We start from the raw sequence: 19,412 nt of genomic DNA, 5'->3' as shown, positions 1-19,412 counted from the left end.
CTTGTTTGGATATAAGTCATGTGGCATGGTCCCGTTGCTACAAGGTAAGAAAGTACTTGAAAATTTGTTCCACAGAGAGGAAAGGGCAATGTGGCCTCACAAAGCCCTTGGGCTTTAGTGATTTGGGTGATGTTTAGATTAACTGCTTGCCTAAAAGAGACTCCTAGACCAGAAGAAATTCCAGAGCAAATTCAATTATTAAAAATAACAAGAGAAGTGATCATTGGAATCGGAAGACCAAAAAGGATTCTGGAATGGAAGAAAAATATTTTCTATGCAGCATTGGTTCAGGGCAAAGCTATCTGAGGCTGAAAAGTCCTGGCATGTTCTGGCATAAGGCTCTTCTGGCAAAATCAAAATGTGTCACCACAAAAAGTGGGCATCTATGATTTTTGTCTGTCCAGAACAGCACTTCCTTTTATTCAGGTGACATATTTATTTCTCCCATTCAGCCATTGTTTCTGGTCATGAGTCCCTGATACCCTGGACACAGGTGCGCTGAACTACCCAGGCTGAGCCAATCAGAGTTCTATGTAAGAATTTTTTTTTAACTGCAATTGATGTACAGGGTCTTATTTCCTTTTTGGTCCCAGTATTATGAAGAGGCAAATCTCAGAGTTCCAGGAGAAGTCATAACTCCAGCTTCACTCTGACAGCCAGCCAAGGAAAGAGACAAGCACATAGAAAGAAGCAGGGACAGGAGGCAGAGTTCTAGTCCCTGGTGGTCCTTAAGGCCAGCTCCATCTACCTCACAACTGCTTTCTTGAGGTTTTGGCTTCTGTCCCCCCCCCCCCCCTTCTGTTAAACTGTCCTTCTTTCATTTGCAAATGTAATAATTTAGAATGAATTTGGAAATGAAATAATCTCTGTCCTGTGTGTGTAGGCATAGACTTCCTCAGAGGTGTGAGAGTAATAATTTGCATTTATTGCCGTCCTGAAGGTCTGGATTGCTGTGCCTCTGGAACTACCTGTGACTGCCACCTAGGGAGGCTAGAAGAAACAAGTAAGTGGGTTTACCCTTTGAGAGAAGGTGCTGAACATTCCTTTTAAGGGAACAGAGAACTATCTCTAGGATACTCCAAGTAAGATGAACAAGCCCAGGTATCCAGAAGCTGTATTTCATTCCTGTTCAAAAAGCCATCCTTCAAGATGGCTGTCAGAAGATAGGGCAGAAGTGCAACTTCAGAAGAAGCTTAGATTTGCCTTTGCCCAGAACAATGAGCCACCTTTGGGATAAAAAGGAAGAAATGATGGCAAGAGAGACAGAGAAAATATTTTCTGCATTGTATTGAATTAGCTAAAGACATACATTTTAATCTAATTTGGTGGCTTCTCCATGGACTTAGACGGTGCTGGACATAGTCCTTTTTGTTGGACATGTAACACTTATAAGATTTCTGACTGACTGATGTTGGAGGGAAAAGAATATTCAGCAAATTATCCCCAGAAACCCAAAGGCAGGAAAGAGTTCACAAACACCTGATTCTTGGCATTCCCAAGATCTGAATCAATAAATATTTGAGGCTTTGGCCTGTTTTTAGAACTCTTGCTTAAGCAATTCATTTTAAAAAGAATGAAAAAGAATAGTCACCTGTTAGCCATAGGGCATATTAGGGATTTTGAAGATTTCCATTGCTTACATAAAGCCAGAACTCCCAGAGGGATCTGAAGGGCTTCCATGGTGGGGACCTTTTACACATTTCCAGATGCATCTTCCTTTTATTTTTTACTTTTTGTCTCATGTTCATTATGTGACTCCTTTTGAGGATCTGCTCTTTAGGATACAGAGAAACAGGAAATTTATCTGCTGATGGTTGAAGTGTAAAATGGTGTAAGCACTTTAGAAGACAATTTGACAATTTTCTAGGGAAGTTGAACTTTACTAGCTACCTAATGACCTACACATTTCCTTTCTGATGAGGCAGAAAAAGAGTTAATAAAAAGTGAGCCCAAGGGGGATTAGCAGAAGGTGATTTGACCAGTATTTTGCATCACCCGTTTCTACTTCAGTGGACTGCCCAGGCCTACATCCACTCCCCAGGGACTGCCTAGGCTCAGCTCCCAGAGATAATTTTTTCTATTGAAAACACCCCTAGAAAAAGGAGATAAGACCCGGACCAGAATTATCTGGTTTTAGGTGCCTGCACAGACTGTTGGAGTCTACTCCGAGCCTGAACTTTGGCCTCATTATAATACAATTAGAATAAAATGAGTGACGAACACAGAATGGGATTTATAGATGATGTTATACAGAACTGTACACCTGAAATCTATGTAATTTTACTAACAATTGTCACCCCAATAAATTTAAAAAATAAATTAAAAAAAATACTAAGTAGAATAAAAGCAAAAAAAAAAAAAAAAAAAAAAAAAAGAATAAAATGAACATTATGGCTTACTGCCTCCAGTGGATTTTTCTGTATGCATTCTGAGTAAGAGTATGCACAGAAAGAGACCAGTTATATAACCTATGCATGTCAATCAAATGACCTCGGTCTATACGTCACATTCTCTGCTGTAAGAAAATTACCTATGCTTTCCTACATAAGAAAAGCTAACCTGAAGATTGGCTCAGTTGTCTGCTCCATCTAGACTCTACCCCCGGAGGCTTCACTGCAGGCATTTTTCTTCTTGAATAAACTTTCTAATTTATATTCCTTTGTGCCTTGTGTATTCTTTCACTTCACAAACCTCCAGCAGCCACGACATTTTGGTGGCCCCTACGGAATCAGAAAGTTGTCACCTTTCCCCGCCGGGGTTTTTCCCCAATGGCTCTGTCCCCTCTAAGACATGTTTTCCAACGTGTGGCGCAGTTAGCAGCAGCAGCTTGTCCAGGACGAATCCACACATGCTAGTAGGTCTCAATTCTCTCTTTCTTTCACTGTCTTACTCTCTGTCTCCTTTACTTTCATTCTAAATCTGATCCTCCATGAGGCACCTCCAGTGATCTAGCCAGGGCATCAATCAGTAAGTGGGTATGCGTGGGGATGTCCACGGGGCACCAGGAATTCCACAGGCGGGGTCCACTACCCCTGAACTTAGTAGTGCTGGGGATACCCTCACAGCTATCGGTCAGTCTCACTCTCTCTTTCTCTCTGAGGTAGGTGGTAATAAGTGCACTCATTCCGTAACTCCAGAATTAGAGACTCTGGTAGAGAATTAGGGGCACGCCCCGCAATCTTCTGGCCCAGCTGTCATAAACCACTACCCTCACAGCCATAGGAGGTGGCCCCTCTATTCCACAAGCTGGGAACTTGTCAAACTGGGAAGCGCACAGCACACTGGAACTCCCTTGGCTTTGCTGTCGGAGTCCCGGCACCAGTTCTAGGCTTACGCTGTCTGGGCTATTTGACAATCTGGACCTCTCTGAGGCCAAGCTGTAGTGCTGGGTTGGTTAGAGAACAGGTTTTATCCCCAAGCTCCTCATTTCAGGAGGATTTGGTTCTGTAAGCACTCATCTGGTTTTAGTTCTGGTTCCTTTGCAACTCATTGTTTTATTTTGTTCACCTCTAGTCTGTCCTTCCTTTTTTTCCTCGTTCTCCGTTTCCCTTTTCTATTTGTGTCTTAAGCTGAAAATAGGAGGCCCTATATTTATACCATCCGAGAGCCCCCTAGGTCATATATTAGCAAACTGGTTAACTTAGAGTTATAAGCCAGTAACAAAGAAAAGGATAATGTTTTATTATAACACTGCGTGGCCCGTATACATTCTAACTTCTAAGGAAAAGTGGCCTTTTAATGGGTCTTTAAATTATTATACTATTTTTGCAGTTAAAATTGTTTTGTCAAAGGTCAGGAAAAATGGGACAAGGTCCCTTATACGCAAGCTTTTATGATGTTATTCAATAAAAAGTGGACACTAACTCTATGTTCAGAAACTTGGCAAAAGTAAAAGTCTTGAAAGGTTTTTCTAAGTCTCAATAACTTTCAAGATCTTGAAAGTAACTTTCAGATAACCTGAAATATAAACACTGCTGCTGCACGATGCTGACATAACTTCTAAGAAAAAAAAAGTGAAACTTTTAAAACCAAGTGGCTAATTCTCAAGGCAGCCATCCACACCCCTAGTTCCAGCCTCTTTAAAATTGTAGGGACAATTATAAGATCTTAGGTTCTCTCTACAATTGTTGGTAGTTCTGTTTATATATATGGTTTCTGATATCTGTGCTTGCCTGTGTTTTTGCCTCTGGATAGTACAACCAGTTTATAATGTATAATTGGTTTAAAATAAAAGATTAAGTGCTTATATTAACATAAGAAAAACTAACCCAAGTACTTTTCAGGATCACATGATCTAAGAAAATATTTGATACTAAGACTGGTTTAACTTTTGGTTAAATAGACATGTCTTTTAAGGTTGTTAACATTAAATACAGTATCTTTTGTGTTACCCGAGTTTGCAAAAATAAATTCATGTTATCTCTGCTACAAAATTTGTAAAAATAAAATAGCTTGGGTAATAATTAACTTGGAAATCTCACAGAGTTAAGAACTAATAAAATATTAACTGAAATAAGGTTTTAGATAAAACTTTTCAGTAATAACTATATGATGACGATGCTTGGATGTGGTTTCTCAGCATCTGTTGGTAACTTAAATTTTAGTTTTGCTAAGTTGTGTTAAATGATAAAAATCATTAACTACCTAGGTATTTCAAAATAATGAAATGCTGAAATATTAATTATTGGATAGGTCTGAGTTCATCTATTTCTGGCTTCTTATCACAGGAATATTAAAAGATAAATTAAGATCTGTTAATAAATATGTCTTATATTGTATTATAAAAGGCTATGCTTTTGAAGTTTGCAAAATATATTCCTGTATTTGTCAATAGAAATGCTAATTGTTTGCTTTTAGTTGTGGTAAAAATTAAGGTTCTTAAGATTATAGATTCTAATTAATATAAAAGGAAATGATGTATACTTTCACGGAAGTTATAAGGCTTGGAAATACATTTTTGAAGGAACTAAAAGAAAGCAGTTTGTCCTAAGGATGGTTATTTCTAAATAAGTAAGAAGAGACAAACTAACAGGGACTGGGGAATTTATAGAAGAGTTGTGAAGAAAAATCTTGAATTTTATATGTGGTTACGCTAAATATGATTAACTAAGTAAATTTAAATATCAAAAGTAAGCTAGTACAAAATTAGAGTTAAGTTTTCTCTGTCTACTACCATGTTTCCCCGAAAATAAGACCTAGCCAGACCATCACCTCTAACGTCTTTTGGAGCAAAAATTAATACGAGACCCAGTCTTATTTTAATATAATGTAAGACCAGGTCTATAATATAATATAATATAATATAATATAATATAATATAATATAATATAATATAATATAATACTGGGTCTTATATTAATTTTTGCTCCAAAAGATGCATTAGAGCTGATGGTCTGGCTAGGTCTTATTTTCAGGGAAACACAATAAGTAAGACAAAGTCTGTTAGACTATTGGTCTGCTATGAATATTATAAAAAAGTTTTCTGCCTGAAAAGCAAAGATAATATATGTTATCAATAATTGTCTTAATTAGGTCTTTAGTTACCCAAGAAAACTACATCTAAGAATGAGTTTTGCTAATAGTTATGTAAACTTCTGTATTTTAGGACTGCTAGAGTTCATATACCCTCCGTGGTGGCAGATACAGGCTAATATAAGGAAGCTTGGCTTCGCGGACCTATCAGGATATTATAATAATTCTGACTTACTGTTACATCCCTGATAAAAAGGCTCAGATCCTAGAGAAGTCCAGGGAATTTATTTAAATATCTTTAACTACCGAGACAGGGAAAATGAGGAATAAAGGAGCAGTGAGACTAGAGAAATGAGATGAGAGACAGGCCAGACTTTTGGCTTCAAGCCACCTCAGGGCCACCCCAGCAGCCCCAGAACAGACACACCAGATAAAGGAGCCTGCTTTGGATGTGGAAGCCCAGACCACTGGAGTCAGGAGTGTTCTAATCCTCCAAAGCAGCCATGCCCCCTGTGCAAACTGAAAGGGCACTAGGGGAGGGATTGTCCCCTGCTCTGAAGGGAGCAGGGAACAACTCCCTCCCCACAAATGGCTATAATCAACTGAGAAGCCTGAGGTTCCCAATGCCCCTTCAGAAGATTTTCATCACAGGAGCAAAACTACGGGTAACCTTTGATGTGGCAGGCAAGCCTGTTAATTTCCTGATTGATATGGAAGCCATTTATTCTTTCTTGACCACTTACTCTAAATCTATTTCCTCTAAAATCTGCTTGCTTGTAAGGATAAAGAGAGCCCCTGGATTTGGGCTGATTTTACTCAACCTATTCCTTACCGTTGATCTATACCTTAGAGGAAATACAAAACTAGCAAATCAGGACTGTGGAAAAGTTTTGTCAAGAGACCTCTAAGTCCTGTCTCTAATTGCTGCCCATTGCTTTGGATTCTGACTTTAATCCTGTCATTTCCTATATTATTAACTTGGGAGAGGTTCAGCTGACACTCAAAAAGTAGAGGGACCATCGCCTCCCCAGGCCAACCCCTGTACACATTGTAGCCCTAGAAAGCCAGGGGACCAAATACTATTAGAAGCCTAGAGGGGGAGGGGTCCCTAACAGACCAATTAGCTCCTAAATAAAAGGGACACTTTACAGTTCTTCCAAGCACCCCAATTGTTGTCAGGCTACAGAGAGTCAGTGGCTGGGTCCCCTTCCTTCCAATCAAACCTACTTCATTTAAGTCTCCACAGGACTCCCCGGGAGAAAGACTGTTGCTCCTATTCGAGCCAATTGAAGACCTTAAAGTCCTCTTCAAACAGACAAACAAGTCAATCTCCCAAGACTAGTAAGTACTAATAACTAATCCCAGACTCTTGGAACTACTGTTTATTACCTTTCTCTTAAGAGCTCTATTCTCCTCTTTATGTACACTCTACCTAGGATCCCCTTTTCATTCTTAGGGATCCTAATTATAGTCCCTGCTCTCACCTTTACTAGTTCTTCTTCTCATTATCTTTGGGTTACTCCACTTTGCACCTTGTCTTTTTAACCTTCTTGTCAAGCTTGTCTCTTCAAGAATCGAGTCTATTAAGCTGCACATGGCTCTTATGCAAAGCTTCCAGCCCATCTCCGCAAGTGACTCTGTAACCTTCAACCCTTGGATCAAAACTCTAACTTCCCGCTCAAAGACCCTAACTTATTTCAGTCCATAGATGAAGTTACCCAGATTTTCGGGGGGCCAGTTGTTTCACCATCCCTGACTGGCAATCTCATAGGTAGGGACAGCTCTATGCCCCTATCCAGCCAAAAGCAGCTACAGAAGACTGACCTTCGTCCATTTCCCAAAGATTTTTATTGCTGATCAGAGATGGGAGAATGATGAGACAGAAAAAGAGTTAACAAGAAGTGAGCCTGAGGAGGATTAGCAGAAGGTGATTTGATAGTACTTTGCGCCACCCCATCTACTCCAGGGGACCAACCAGGCTGGTGTCCACTCCCCCGGGACCACTTTGGCTCAGTCCCTAGAGATAAATTTTTCTGTCAAAACACCCCTAGAAAAAGGAGATAAGAACTTGACCAGAATTATCTGGTTTTGGGCACCTGCGCAGACTGTTGGGGTCTACCCTTAGCCTAAACTCTGGTCTCATTATAATACAATTAGAATAAAATGAATATTATGGCCTGCCACCCCCATGGGTTTTTCTGTATGCATTCTGGATAAGAGCACGCACAGAAAAAAACCAGTTATATAAAATGTGCATGTCAATCAAATGACCTCAGTCTATATGTCACATCCTCTGCTATAAGAAAATTACCTATGCTTTCTTATATAAGAAAAGCTAACTTAAATATCGGTGCAGTTGTATGCTCTATCTAGACTCATTTTACTCAACCTGTTCCTTACCATTGGTCTATACCTTAGAGGAAATATAAAACTAGCAAATCAGACTTAAAAAGGACTCTGGAAAAGTTTTGTCAAGAGACCTCTAAGTCCTGTCTCTAATTGCTGCCCATTGCTTTGGCCCTGGTGGCTTCTCTGCTAAGGCTTTTTTTCTTGAATACATTTTCTAACTTCTATTCCTTTGTACTTTGGGAACAGGCACACAACCCATGAGCAGCCATGACACCTTCCAGGCATAAGCCCTAGAGAAATAACCACACTGCATAAGGAGGAATGCTCATTGAAGTGCTTTTCGTTTTTAAATACTCTAAAACAACCCAAATATCCATCCATTGATAATCACTAAATAAATTGGAGATATATTTTAATTTCTACACTGTTGTTAAAATGAATAAACTAGATCTACTTATTTTGACATAGATGGTTTTCTAAAATTTAATCTTGAGAAATAAGGCAAGTTGTAAAATGTTATGTATAAAATAATAACCGACACATGTAAATTAAAAAAAAAATACAAAACAACATCATATATTATACATGGGTATGTGGGGACAGAGTCCCAGAGAGCAGTTTCCAGGCTCTCGGCCTCACGTGGGGGGGTGGGGGGTGCTGGCTCAGGTAGTAAATGACCATCAACTGTGATTGGTTGGCCATCAGCTGTAACTGGTTAGCCAATCGGCTACTGATGTAACCGCGGGGCTGTGTTGATTGGTTGGTTGGTTGGCAGGCACAGAAGTGAATGGCGGACTGCAGATAGTGTGGCTACTACTGCGTGTGTCTCCACCAGCTGCCAGAAAGAATATAGTGGTATGACTCCCCTATCTATGGCTCCATGGGTGTTCCTTTTTGGCCTCACCATGTCCTGCTTTCTTATGTAGGGAGCAGGACCAGAGGATGCGCAGGCCGCCCCGCACGACAAATGGCATAGCGAGCAGGTGCCAGCCAAAACCTACCAAAGCATGGTGGAGCAGTGTGTGCGTGTAAAAGTTCAGTTTCAGAAGGCCCAAGAGGAGTTGCACCGGGAATGGGAGGCGCAGTTTGCCTGGGAGACTAGAGCCTCCAGATGGTACACCTCCCTCCTGGCCATAGAAGACATCACCTTCCTTTTAGTAATGTGCTGCTGCTGTAGGCTCCGAGGGTTGCAGACATCTTGCACTGAGGCCTCCACCCAATCGGATGCCTGGCATGGTGAACAAAATTCCGGCCAGGTAGGAATGGAGTCTGACTCTGGGCAGAAGGACGTGTGGCCCCCACACAGTGTGTGGTGCCCAGTGGCCACTATTCTCAGGAGTTGGACCCCCAAGGAGGGGTAGGATGTAATGGATGGCTCTCCAGCCAGCATGGAGAGGGCCCTGCAGGCTCTGGCTAAGTGGTTGCCGGAGGAGGCAAAGGCTACAGCTGGCTACGTGGGCTGGATGTTCCTCACGGCCTTGAGTCTCAACACGGAAAATGCTCCTAGTGAAATAGCCCAGGTGCTGGACCAAGTGTCCCGGTTGGAGGCGCTGGAAGCTCGGGTCCGCCTGTTGGAAGAGGGGCCCCACAGTGGAGACTCTGAGGCAGAGGCGGAGGAAGCAAGTGGAGACAATGTAGCTCCCAACCCACAGGCCCTGTCAATCTTGAAGCAAAGGGTAAAACATGAGCAACCTTTGGGCTCCGGGGGCATTGCTGCCGGCAACCCAGCTGTGACTGAGTTCACGACCTACACCCCTTACACTCCCACTGAGTTGTAGGAGCTGGGGAGGCGGTACCGACAGCGCACTGGAGAGCCAGCCTCAGCTTGGCTATTACGTTTATGGGATGAGGGAGCAGACAGCATTCTCTGCTCCCCAGGCGAGATGGAAAAGCTAGCCTTCTTGACAGCGCATCCGTCCCTGCGACAAAGGTTACAGAACTGCCATAGGTTGTCCCACTACCAGGGCAACCATTCTCTAATGGAGTGGCTCACTGCTGCGGTATGCACAGTATGGGGACAGGCTGGCGAGCTTCCAGACACTGTGAGTCAATGGCAGTCATATACAGAATTTACTCAAATCATCCATGAAATGGGTATGAGACATGCTATGTTCAACCCTAATATGCAGGGGCTGGATTACAAGCTTTTTATAGCCAGCATGAGAGATCTGGTTTTGGATACTGCACTTGCAAGTGCTTTTGGATCCTTGGTTGCCATTCTTACGCCCTATGTGGGGCAGGGGATCCATGAAGTTGCAACTGCCATGGCCACCCTAGGGGATGTTGAAAGCCAGAGGCGAAGGAAGTTAAGACAGGAGGTCCGAACAGTTGAGACCCGGAAGCCCAAATCAAAAGTAAAGGGGCGACATCGCGGGCCTCAGAGAGTAACATGCACGAAGATGTGGTGTGATCTCGTGGCAGCAGGGGTCGATCAGGAAAAAATAGACCGACAACCCAATGCCCTCTTGTTGGAAATTTGGAAACAGTTGCATCTGGAGCAGCAATTCCGGAGAAGCATAAAGGAGGAGTCTGGGAAAGCGCGACCTGTGTCCCTCCAGGACTTCATGCAGCCGCTTGAGGCTGACCCCTGGCAGCTTGATTAGGGGTGGGGCCAAGGTACCCGGTCAGAGGGGACGAGCAGGGACCGGAGGCCCCACGTGGAACTGTCCATACATTGGTCCCCTTCGAATGTACAGAGGGTTTTGGCTCTAGTTGACACTGGCACAGACTGCAGTCTTGTTTATGGGAACCCAGAACTGTTCCCTGGACCACCAGTCTGCATTGATGGCTATGGGGGAAAGACTGTGACTGTAAAAGCTGTTTCCTTACCACTGGGTATAGGAAGGCTTCCCCCTTGTACCTACAAGGTTTATGTCTCCCCCGTTCCAGAGTATGTTCTAGGGGTGGACGTGCTACATGGCCTCAGCTTACAGACGTCGGTAGGAGAGTTCCGTCTCTGGATCCGGGTGGTGAAAGTGGTGACATGTAGGCATGCTCACCACCCTCCTCAAGTGTTGCCACAGCCCTGGCACGTGGTTACAGTGCGACAGTACCGCCTGCCAGGAGGGCAGGAGGAGATTGGTCGTACAATATTGGAATTGGAGAAGGCACATATTGTGAGGCCAACACACAGTCCCTTTAACTCCCCAGTATGGCCTGTCAAGAAGCTAGTTGGGACCTGGTGAATGACTGTGGACTACAGGGAGTTAAATAAGGTGACACCACCTTTGCACACGGCAGTACCTTCAATAAACGATTTGATGGATCGTCTGACTGTCCGCCTGGGAACATATCACTACGTAGTGGACTTGGCCAATGCTTTTTTCTATGCTTGTCATGTAGATTGTGAGGCGAGACCCTGGAGGGGTGGAGAGTGGGGACAGAGTCCCAGAGAGCAGTTTCCAGGCTCTCAGCCTCACGTATGGAGGTTCTGGCTCGGGTAGTGAATGACCATCAACTGTGATTGGTTGGCCGTCAGCTGTAACTGGTTAGCCAATTGGCTACTGATGTAATTGCAGGGCTGCGTTGATTGCTTGGTTGGTTGGCAGGCCGAGAAGTGAATGGCAAACTGCTGATCATGTGGCTACTACTGCGTGAGTCTCACCCGGCAGCCAGAGAGAATATAGTGGTATGACTCCCCTATCTATGTCTCCATCGGTGTTCCTTTTTGGCCTCACCATGTCCTACGTTCTTGTGTGGGGAGCGGGAGCAGAGACCCCGCAGGCCTCCCTGCACTACAAATGGTGCAGCGAGCAGGGTACAGTGCTGGCCAAAGCTCTCCGAAGGGCGGTGGAGCAGTTTGTGTGTATGAACACTCAGTCTCTGGAAGACCAGCAGGAGCAGCTGCTGGAGAGCTGGACTCCCGTGGAGGGGTGGGAGGACGTGGACGGTTCTCCCACCAGCACAGGAAAAGCCATGCAGCTGCTGGAGAGATGGAGCCCCGTGGAGAGGTGGAAAGATGTGGACAGTTCCCCAACCAGCACAGGCCGGAGAAAGCAAAGGTCATTGCGGCCCTGTGGGCCGGGAAGTTCCTGGTCAGGCAGCCCGGATGCGGGACTTGTCCCAGGAGGAAAGGCTTGCTGAGTCCTCCGTGGGAGATGCGGGTGATGTCAAAGTTGTCCCTCACCCCCAGGACAGCTCTGGCGAATGACTATGGACTATGGGGAATTGCCTTCCATCCCTAATTTAATGGACAGCTTGACTGTTTGTTTGGGAACTTACCACCATGTAGTAGAACTGGGGAATATTTGCTTTTGTGTCTTGGCTGGCCACCATTGAGAATATGTAAGCACCTTGATTGTGAGTCGCTGTTGTTCCAGCAGGGTACCCTGAGAGGCCCAGAGAGAGTGGCAGTGCCCTGAGGGCCCTGGATGTGTCCAGGAAGTGTGGCTGTGCCCACAGAGAGTGGCAGTGCTCTGAGAGCCCTGGCTGAGTCCAGGAAGTCTGGCTGAGCCCTGAGGTGCCCTAGCTGTGCCCAGGAAGTCGGGTTGTTCCCAGAGAGAGAGAGTAGCAGTGCCCTGAGAGCCCTGGCTGAGTCCAGGAAGTCTGGCTGTGCCCAGAGAGGGTGGCAGCGCCCTGAGAGCCCTGGCTGAGTCCAGGAAGTCTGGCTGTGCACAGAGAGGGTGGCAGCGCCCTGAGAGCCCTGGCTGAGTCCAGGAAGTCTGGCTGTGCACAGAGAGAGAGTGGCAGTGCTCTGAAAAACCCTGGCTGTACCCGGGGAAACTAGTGGTACCCCAAGAAGCCCAGGAAGTCTGGCTATGCCCAGAAGCACTGTGGTGCCCTGAGAAACCCTGGCTGTGCCCAGAGAGCCTGGCTATGTCCAGAATATTGCATTCACCTCCAGGCTCCACACACAGGGCCCCTCGCGGAAGACGCTTGTCACGTAGATTGTGAGGCAAGAGCCTGTATGGGTGGAGTGTGGGGACTGAGCCCCAGAAAGTAGTTTCCAGGCTCTTGGCCTCACATAGACAGGTGCTGGCTCAGGTAGTAAATGGCCATCAACTGTGATTGGATGGCCATCAGCTGTGGCTAGTTGGCCGTCAGCTGTAACCAGTGAGCCATTGGCCACTAATATAACTGCTGTGGCTACGCTAGCAGAAAGAGAAAAAAAGATGGGGGCTAGCAAGAAGATGGTGGCTGAGCTAACTAGAGCGGATTGCAGAGAGGCGGATGCCACCAGCAAGAATATAGTGGTATGACTCCCCCATCTATGGCTCCGTGGGTGTTCCTTTTTGGCCTCACCATGTCCTACGTTCTTGTGTGGGGAGCGGGAGCAGAGACCCCGCAGGCCTCCCTGCACTATAGCTACTGATGTAACTGCAGGGCTGCGTTGATTGTTTGGTTGGTCGGCAGGCCGAGAAGTGAATGGCAGACTGCTGATCGTGTGTGGCTACTACTACGTGAGTCTCACCCGGCAGCCAGAGAGAATATACTGATGTGACTCCCCTATCTATGGCTCCGTGGGTGTTCCTTTTTGGCCTAGCCATATCCTGCGTTCTTATGTGGGGAGCGGGACCAGAGGCCCCACAGGCCGCCCCGCACGACAAATGGCGCAGGGAGCAGGGTCCCCCGCACGACAATTAGTTTGAAAAATGTGGGTTATGTGTACATGGGTGTTTGTGATATTCATCAAAAATAGGTAGAATGAGGTTTTTTCTTGTGTTTGTTTTTATTTTAAGCAGCTCTTTACCTATATAATTTCAATTTTCCCCTTTAAGGCAAGTGCCTCATAATTTCCAAAAACTTCAGACTTTCTTTTCAGTCCTTAAATTTTGTGTCTTGGATAAGTCTCAGGAAAATTCTGTCCAAGAACCTGTGGAGACCAAACTGGATACGGGAAGACACAACAGTTAAATTAATCGTAACTGTGTCCTAACTTTAAGCCATTATAGTTTACAAAAGTTTTCATAGAAACACTTTGCCTTCAGATAGTGGGGGAAACCTCTATGGGGTTATGATTGTCTTTTCCCCATAGGACTCAAATCAACATCTCTTTAGCAGAGATTTGGATAGACAATGTCAAATATTAAAACATTCTGGGTACTCATTTAGCTAGCAGTTCTCACCCAGATTGAAAGCTGATCAGAAAAGACAGGCAGAAGCACATTCAGTTAGCATAAACGCAAACTAGAAATATAACAATTTGAAATCATCTGATGGAGACGGGCAACTGAATGTGACAAGATCTGGCACATTGGCCAAAATATCAGTCTTACTGGAGAAACTCCTATCTGGAATTCAAGGGAGACTTTTACCTGAATAAGATAAGTAATATGTGGGGACAGAGCCCCAGAAAGTAGTTTACAGGCTCTCGGCCTCACATGGAAGGGTGCTGGCTCGGGTGGTGGATAGCCGTCGGCTGTGGCTGATTGGCTGACGGCTGTGGCCAGTTAGCCGATTGGCCGCTGGTATAACTGCTGTGGCTATGAAGGATTGCCGAGGATTGCCTAGGATCCGAGCAGAGCCGAGCAGAGCGGAGAGAGCGGAAGAGAGTCGAGGAGAGTGGAGGAGAGTCGTCGGTCGGTCGGTTGGCGGAAAGGCGGACGGCAGGTCGCGTGTCCGGTGGGCCCAGCCTCCAGTGAGACCATAGTGGTATGACTCCCCTACCTATGGCTCCGTGGGTGTTCCTTTTTGGCCTCACCATGTCCTGTGTTCTTATGTGGGGAGTGGGACCAGAGACCCCGCAGGCCGCCCCGCATGACAAATAGGGGAGCGAGCAGGGTCTCCCGCATGACAAATGCTTTTATGATTATCACTTAACCACATTAGTTTTACCAACTGACCTTAGGTGATTTGATCACACAGAACTCTTAGGGTTTTTGTTTTGTTTGTTTGTTTGTTTTAGAAAATGGTAGCCTCCAAAGAAGTAAGACGTGGGAGAGTATTGACTTCTTCCCCTCCCCCTACAACCTGGCTCTTCAGCAACAAGAAACGCCAGTTACAGATAAAATTTGGACACACCTGCAGACCATTTAAATTAAAGTTATTATCAAGGAAGCACAGAAGCAGCTCATATAACTTGTTCTGTGAGCTCAGTGAAGTCTCATGTTACTGTGCAATAGGTCCGGCTGCTAGCCAAATGAAAGCCAAAACTCGAGAGGCACGATTAGTGAAAAGAAAATCAGGTTTATTCCAAAATGCCAGCATTAAGGGAAGACAGTGGACTTCCTGTCACAAGCCTGCCTTCCCACTTTTAATACCACCAAAAGGTTTTATAGGCATTGTGGGGACAGAGCCAGGAGTGCAGTTTCCAGGCTCTGGACCTCACGTGGAAAGGTGCTGGCTCAAGTAGTAAATGGCTATCAATTGTGATTGGATGGCCATCAGCTGTGCCTAGTTGGCCGTCAGCTATAACCAGTGAGCCACTGGACACTAATATAACTGCCGTGGCTACGCTAGCAGAAAAATGGGGGCTAGCAAGATGGTGGCTGAGCTAGCAGGAGCGGATTGCAGTTAGCAAGTGGGGTTGGTTGGTTGGCAGAGAAGTGGACAGTGGATTGCAGATAGTGTGGCTCCTGCTTCCTGCGTCTCCAACCCAGCCACCAGCGAGAATATAGTGGTATGACTCCCCCAGCTATGGCTCCATGGGTGTTCCTTTTTGGCCTCACCATATCCTGTGTTCTTATGTGGGGAGCAGGAGCTGAGACCCAGCATGCCACCCTGCATTACAGGCATGCAAGAAGAGGCAGAAAAAAGGAGATTTCTAGGCAACTCCAGGAAAAAGGTGCTTCCCAGAGGCTGGTAGACAGGTAAGAAAGCAGAACAAAGGAAAGGAGAAGTTGCCTAGGCAACCCCAGGAAAAGTGCTTCCCAGAGACTGGTCTGCCTCAGGGTCCAGAGAGGATCCCATACAGATGCAAAAACCTCTCCCCAGTCACCAGGCCAGGCAAGCACTCACTCTGCTGGAAATAAACAGAACTATTGAAACTCGTGGGTGTACATAGTAAATAGTCATTAAGCTTTGGTGGGAGGAGAGCAGAGAAAAGAAAAAAAAACTTTCAAAAAGTCCCAAGCCAACCCATATTGTGAAATTGAATTACACCAGAGGTTTAGATCTCAAAATAGAAGATATTGGGTCACGGTTACCCTAGCTCTCTGTTCTTGTAGGTGCTCTAGCTACTGCCTTGCTCAGAAGGTAGGCTAGAGGCAGCAGGTTCACATTGTGGCCAGCTTCAGGCAGACAGAACCCTCTGGATTCCTGGCTGAATTATGGAACCAGAAAAAGATCAAGCCTCAGGCAAAATCACTCAGGATCCTGTATTCTCTGGTTGCTTATCTCCATTCATTCAGGGGGGAAGTCTCCACAATACTTTAGCCAATCTACATACTTTGATTACCTTCAATTTCACCAAATGAGAACCCATTTTCAACCTGTATCAGCTTATTAACAACACACAAACTTCAGTTCAAATACACATACTAATTAACCAAGCCTCAGATAGTGATTGCAATATTGTTACTGGAGGGGAAGGGCCCTTCTGGGGCTTTGTTTTCACACCAGGGTAGAATCCGGTCCTCAGGGAGGAAAACTGGGAATCCTAGACACTATGTTGCCTGGGGTGGGACCTTCCTCCGTGTGATGTCCAGGTTCTTAGCATCTGGAGCAAAGAATTGAACAAAACACAGAGATAAAGTGGTGAAAGAGTAGTTTATTAGAAGATACAGTACACTCCAAAGAAATAGAAGACCTGAGCAGTAGAGAATGGCTCAAGGGCCCCTACTAATGAGGCCTTGGTTGTTTTTATCCCTTTTTTACTTTAGAATGGGCTGTTCCTTTCTGGGAGTGGGACCACTTGATTGACACCTGTGATTGACAAGGGGCTATTACCTCATCTTTTTAGACTGCGCATGTTCTTTCCCAGAATTCAGTCTGTTATAATAATATTAATGAACTTCCAGGCATATGCATGATATTATAATAGTGACATAATGAGGCCCAGGTGAAATGAAGGTCGTTGTGGCCTTTACTGCTCAGGTGTGAGTGGGTGGTTTTATCTACTTGGGTATTTTGTACCCATTTTTTCCTCACAGGGGTAGATAATTATAGTGAAAGGGGGAAGTTTTGGGCGGAGAGGGAGGTCTTTTGGGCAGTCCCATTCTGTGGGTTATGCAGGAATGCAGAGACCTGATTCCTATGTCTAACTGCCTGCCTTGTTACCCCATTGAGAGATGTGATCCCCATAAAATCTCTATGGGAAGCTGACGGACAGGAGGTCTTTTCTTCTGTATCTGCTTCCTTATGGGCAGGGGCATAGAGCTGTCCCTACCTACTGGGGATCATAGAACTCTCAGAACTCTCACCCTATCTGAATCTTAGATGAGAAGAAGGGGTCTCGAGATCCACCTGGAGGACCGTGTTGGCTTCTTTGGTTGGCACTGGTAATCCTGCTGGGATATCATCTGTATCCCCAAGGCCCCTAAATGAAGAAAAATAGATTTTTATTATGGAGGCTGTGGCCATGTAACTGGTCTTTCAGGTGGCGTTAATTATCCAGGAGCTGGGCCCAGAATAGGTTGGAAAGACTATTAGGCTTCAATGATTACAATCAACAAGTATAAATTACAAGTTTTAGGGTAATTACCTAAAGGAGATGGTAGGAGATTTCTATGATTCAGGTTAAGAACAATCTACTATTGTGGGGACAGAGTTCCAGAGAGCAGTTTCCAGGCTCTTGGCCTCACGTGGAGGGGTGCTGACTTGGGTAGTAGATGGCTGTCAGCTGTAGCTAATTGACCCTCAGCTGTCACCAGTTAGCCAATTAGCCCCTGCTATAACTGCCGCGGCTGTTGGTGACTCGAGTCGAGAGTCGAGTCAGTCGGTTGTTTGGCAGGCAGAGAAGCGGACAGCAGATTGCAGGTCATGTGGCTCCAGCCTCCAGGGGGACTATGGTGGTATGACTCCCCTACCTATGGCTCCATGGGTGTCCCTTTTTGGCCTAGCCATATCCTGCATTCTTATGCAGGGAGCGGGACCAGAGACCCCGCAGGCCGCCTGTGGGGACAGAGCCCCAGAAAGTAGTTTACAGGCTCTCGGCCTCATGTGGAAGGGTGCTGGCTCGGGTGGTGAATGGTCGTCGGCTGTGGCTGATTGGCCGTCGGCTGTGGCCGGTTAGCCGATTGGCCGCTGGTATAACTGCTGTGGCTACGAAGGATTGCCGAGGAGCCGAGCAGAGCCGAAGAGAGCGGAAGAGGAGGGCCGAGGAGAGCGGAAGAGGAGAGCCAAGAGAGAGGAACAGAGTCGAGAGAGTGGAGGAGAGTCGTCGGTCAGTCGGTCGGTTGGCGGAAAGGCGGACGGCAGGTCACACGTCCGGTGGGCCCAGCCTCCAGTGAGACCATAGTGGTATGACTCCCCTACCTATGACTCCGTGGGTGTTCCTTTTCGGCCTCACCATATCCTGCGTTCTTGTGTGGGGAGAGGGAGCAGAGACCCCGCAGGCCGCCCGCCTGAAAGATGGAGCGGCGAGAAGGCCTCCGCGCACGACAAATGGCGCAGCGAGCAGGGTTTCCTGCACGACAAATGGTGCAGCGAGCAGGATACGGTGCCAGCCAAATCTCTCCGAAAGGTGGTGGAGCAGTTTGTGCTATTGAACACTCAGTCTCCGGAAAACCAGGAGGAGCAGATGCTGGAGAGCTCGACCCCTGTGGAGGGGTGGGAAGACGTGGATGGTTCCCCAACCAGTATAGGCCAGAGAAAGCGAAGTTCATTGCGGCCCTGTGGGCTGGGAAGTGCTTGCTGAGGCAGCCTGGATGCAGGACTTGTAGTCCCAGGAGGAAACGCTTGCTGAATCCTCCGTGGGAGATGAGGGTGATGTCAAAGTCGTCCCCCACCCCGACAGCCCTGGTGAATGACTATGGACTATGGGGAATTGCCTTCCATCCCTAATTTAATGGACAGCTTGACTGTTTGTTTGGGAACATAACACCATGTAATGGAACTGGCGGATAGGATATTTGCTTTTGTGTCTTGACCGGCCACCATGGAAAATATGTGAGAAACCCTGGAGAAAGAGTGGCGGTGCCCTGAGAGACTCTGGCTGGGTCCGGGGAGACTGGTGGTGCCCTGAGAAACCCTGGGTGTGTCCAGAAATCCTGGCTGTGTCCAGGATATTGCATTCACCTCCAGGCTCCTTGCACAGGGCCCCTCGCGGAAGATGCTTTTCACGTAGATTGTGAAGTGAGACCCTGTAGGGGTGGAGTGTGGGGACAGACCCCAGAAAGCAGTTTCTAGGCTCTCGGCCGCACGTGGAAAGGTGCTGGCTCAGGTGGTAAACGGCCATCAACTGTGATCGGATGGCCATCAGCTGTGGCTAGTTGGCCAGCAGCTGTAACCAGTGAGCTATTGGCTACGCTAGCAGCAAAATGGGGGTAGCAAGAAGATGGTGGCTGAGCTAGCAAGAGCGGATTGCAGTTAGCATGGTGGATTGCAGCTAGCAAGTTAGTTGGTTGGTGGCAGAAAAGAGGACAGCAGGTCTCACGCACGTTGTGTGGCTCCAGCCTCCAGTGAGACTATAGTGGTATGACTCCCCTACCTATGGCTCCATGGGTGTTCCTTTTTGGCCTCACCCTATCCTGCATTTTTATGTGGGGAGCGGG

Source organism: Rhinolophus sinicus, linkage group LG13, assembly GCF_036562045.2.
Source record: "Rhinolophus sinicus isolate RSC01 linkage group LG13, ASM3656204v1, whole genome shotgun sequence".
NCBI classification, from domain to species: Eukaryota; Metazoa; Chordata; class Mammalia; order Chiroptera; family Rhinolophidae; genus Rhinolophus; species Rhinolophus sinicus.
The sequence above is the reverse complement of the archived record's forward strand: the minus strand, read 5'-3'. Positions refer to the sequence as shown.